Genomic DNA, 3,500 nt, shown 5'->3' with positions numbered 1-3,500 from the left:
TGGGGTTGGAGGCAAGGCTAGTTGGTAGTGCACCAGCCAATGAGTGAAAGCATCAGGTACCAACTTTGAGCCACCTGTGTGGGACTTACATTCAACTTGTTTTTAGATGCAGAAGAGATTGCAGTAAGTCTGGAGTGGCTCTGCTTTTTTGCCTTATCATTCAGAGAGCAGTTATGTAATTTATTTTTTATTCCTCCAGATAAGCTCTTCCTTTCCTTTCCTTTTTTTTTTTTTGTCGGTCATCGGGCTTGAACTCTGGGCCTGGGCGCTGTTCCTCAGCTCTTCAGTTCAAGGCAAGTGCTTTACTACTTGAGCTACAGCGCCACTTCCGGTTTTCTAGTGGTTTATTGGAGATAGGAGTCTCACGGTCTTTCCTGCCTGGGCTGGCTTTGAACCTTGATCCTCAGATCTCACCCTCCTGGGTAGCTAGGATTACAGGAGTGAGCCACCCGCACCTGGTTTCACTATTTGTTGAGGACTGAATCCAGTGCCCCCAAATGGTCAGAGCACACTTTTTTTTTATGCTTGCACAGAGGACACATTCAGATAACCAGAGGTCTGGCCCTGCACCTTTCCTGTTTACAGTTGTGGGTGGGTCAGCACAATGGGTGGTATGAGTATTCTTGGAAGCCTGGGACAGCTGGCATAAACTACACACGGGAGAGACTATGGGTTACAAAAATACATCTCACTAAACTCAAACCAAATGTAACCCTAATTCAACTTTAACTTTATTTAAAAAAAATGCTTGCTAGCTACTTCAACACCACTAGATAAGAGGAAGCTTGGCAGAGAGGAAGTCACTGAGAACAAAGATTGCTGTTAAAATATCTGACTTTTACAGATCTTACAAAAGCATATGATCATGTCAATATATCACTAGGACTCCTTCCAGGGACTTGGAAAGGGACAGTGTTAATGAATTCTGAAGCTTCAGTTTCACTGGCTTCACAGTAAATCTGCCAGTCTGGAGCCATTCTTTAGTCTCTGATTTCTTTACTCTTCTAAAAAGTATTTGAGAACTACAAGAAGCCAATTTGATGTGGTATCTGTCAACATTTACCTGTATTAGGAGTTAAAATATATAAAATACTCATTTAAAAACAATTATAAATTTCACACATTAATGTAAACATTTTTTTCTTCAGAAAAGATCACATGCTTCTTTCTTACCATTTTGAAGTTTCATTTAAATTCTTAGCACTATTTATACTAACTACTGACATCTATGAAATTGCTTCCCAACATTTAAATTTGTTAAAACCATTTTCAGGGATCTTAACAACTTTAATTGTCCTTAAGACTTGAGTATCTCGACATTGCCAGCTTTTCCTAAATCTCTGGATATACACATTTAGGTAAGCCAACTCACTGGCTGCTTCATAAACAATATTATTTATTTATTTATTTTTTTGGTCAGGTCGTGGGGCCTGAACTCTGGGCCTCGGCACTGTCCCTCAGCTCTTCAGCACAAGGCTAGCGCTCTACCACTTGAGCCATAGTGCCACTTCCAGCTTTTTTCTTTTTGCTTATGTGGTGCTAAGGAATCGAACCCAGGGCCTCATGCATGCAAGGCAAGCGCTCTATCTCTGAGCCACCTTCCCAGCCCAAACAATATTTTTTGTTGTTTTTTGTGTGTGTGGGGGTCCGGTCGTGGGGCCTGAACTCTGGGCTTGGGTTCTGTCCCTCAGCAATTCAGCTCAAGGCTAGCGCTCTACCACTTGAACCACAGCACCACTTCCGGCTTTTTTCTTTTTGCTTATGTGGTGCTGAGGAATCGAACCCAGGGCCTCATGCATGCAAGGCAAGCACTCGCTCTACCACTGAGCCACCTTCCCAGCCCCCCAAACAATATTTTTTAATGAAAGTAACTTTTCCAAAGCAAGAAGAATTTACAGAAAAGTGGGGTATTTTACATTTCTGCAAATCTGCTTAATGTCCAGCTTAAGATTCTCATACCAGCCCGGCATGCAGTCCATTGCAATAGCACAGGCTGGGCAGTGTCAGGAAAAACTCCATTGTATTGTCTTTAGTGAAAGGGACAGAGTCTTATCTTTGACCTTGTTGACCCCTGACCACATTTTGAAAACCATTTATTTAAATATCTGTACTTTGAAGTTGCCTGGAGCTCTCAAGCATCCTTTTATCTGTTTTTGTTACTACGTAATGAACCCTACCTCCCAGGTTACTGTCAGTTGTTAATTATTGCTTTGCTTTTTAGCCCTATGGAAAATTTTAGAAGCATTTTTCAAATGATTAACTCTTAGAGAAGTTATTCCTTTATTGACAAGAGGGAAACTACCTTTTTCACTGTCTGCTCCCATTAGTATGGCTCTCTTTTAAGAAAATGAGTAAAACCAAACACAACATCTGCTGTCTTACACGAAGGACTTCATAGTTTCCTTTTCCTTCCAGTCCTGGCCTCCCTAGCACACAGCAGCTCGAGGTGCTGGGTTGGTGCTGAGACCGAACCCTGGGCCTCAAGTACGGTAGACGAAAGGCCTACCATTGAGAAACCCTTAACAGATTCTAATATTTACCCATATTTCGGGATGCCAGGCCACGAGGTAAGTGCTTTACATGAATTATCATTTAATTCCCATAACAATCCTAGGAGACAGATAACACTGTAATTCCTTTTCGCAGATAATACCCAGTGGAGCACTGGGGTGAGCCTCGAGGACCATCTAACCCTGGAGATCTATTGCCAACAGATAAAAGTTTAAAAGGTTGGGAGACAACGAAATTCCAGAAAGGTGAATGGAGAGGAGGGACCATGTCTGAAAGCAAAAAGGCTTTGGGGCCATCACAGAGACACCAAGACCAAACGCACCATATGACTTCTCTCTCCAAAATTCCTTTCCGTTTTATTTTCTACACGTCTATAAGCCTCTTCCCATTTCCAAGGAATGTCTTTGCTGGCGGCTTCAGCGGTTAGACCGGACAGTGACCCTGAAATTAAAGCGCTAAACTTGAGGGCGGGGGTAGTGCGGGGGAGGGGGGGGGAAGTCCCCTTGTAACCACGGTAACGGCAGCGTGGCGCGCGCACTGCGCAGGCGCGTTCCCCCTCGGGCGCGCCTGCCCCTCCCCGGCGAGGGCCAGCCCTACCCCATCTCCCCCGCCACGGGCTCCACAAGCCGCTGCGGGTGGAGGCGGGAGAGAGGCCGGCGCGGGGCGCAAGCGCACTCGCGGGGCGCTGTTGTGACCGGGCTCACGTAGCGAGCGCGGCCGTCGCGGCCTAGTGGTTATAAAAGGGCTGACGGGCTCCCTCTGCTGCCCAGTCGCGCCGCCAGCGGGCTGAGGGCTCGGGGTGGGTAGCCGGAGCGAGCGCGGTCTTCTGTGGCTGCGGAGCGTGCCTCCCTCGCTGTCCACTCTCCAGGTGAGACGTTCCCCGGACCTCGGTGCCGAGGCGCAGGCCCCACGGCGGCCGCGGACGCCCTGGTGGGGAGGCCGCAGCGGCCGGGCCTCCCCGCTCCGGTGGGATGGCTCGGGGGCGGGGG

General features: G+C 47.4%; 1 protein-coding gene across 2 annotated transcripts in view; it reads left to right on the top strand.

Moving 5' to 3' along the window:
• The first annotated feature begins 3,204 nt into the window (after positions 1-3,204).
• P4ha1 (prolyl 4-hydroxylase, alpha polypeptide I) overlaps positions 3,205-3,500 on the top strand; it is a 64,012-nt gene continuing 63,716 nt past the window's right edge. For both annotated transcript variants that reach the window (XM_013025689.1, XM_013025690.1), the window contains exon 1: positions 3,205-3,379. The gene's annotated coding sequence lies outside the window, so the exon portion shown is untranslated. The remainder of the gene's footprint in view (positions 3,380-3,500) is intronic.

This window comes from Dipodomys ordii, unplaced genomic scaffold (genome assembly GCF_000151885.1).
Source record: "Dipodomys ordii isolate 6190 unplaced genomic scaffold, Dord_2.0 Scaffold86, whole genome shotgun sequence".
NCBI lineage: Eukaryota > Metazoa > Chordata > Mammalia > Rodentia > Heteromyidae > Dipodomys > Dipodomys ordii.
Note: the sequence above shows the minus strand (reverse complement) of the source record. Positions and strands in the feature narration are given on the sequence as shown.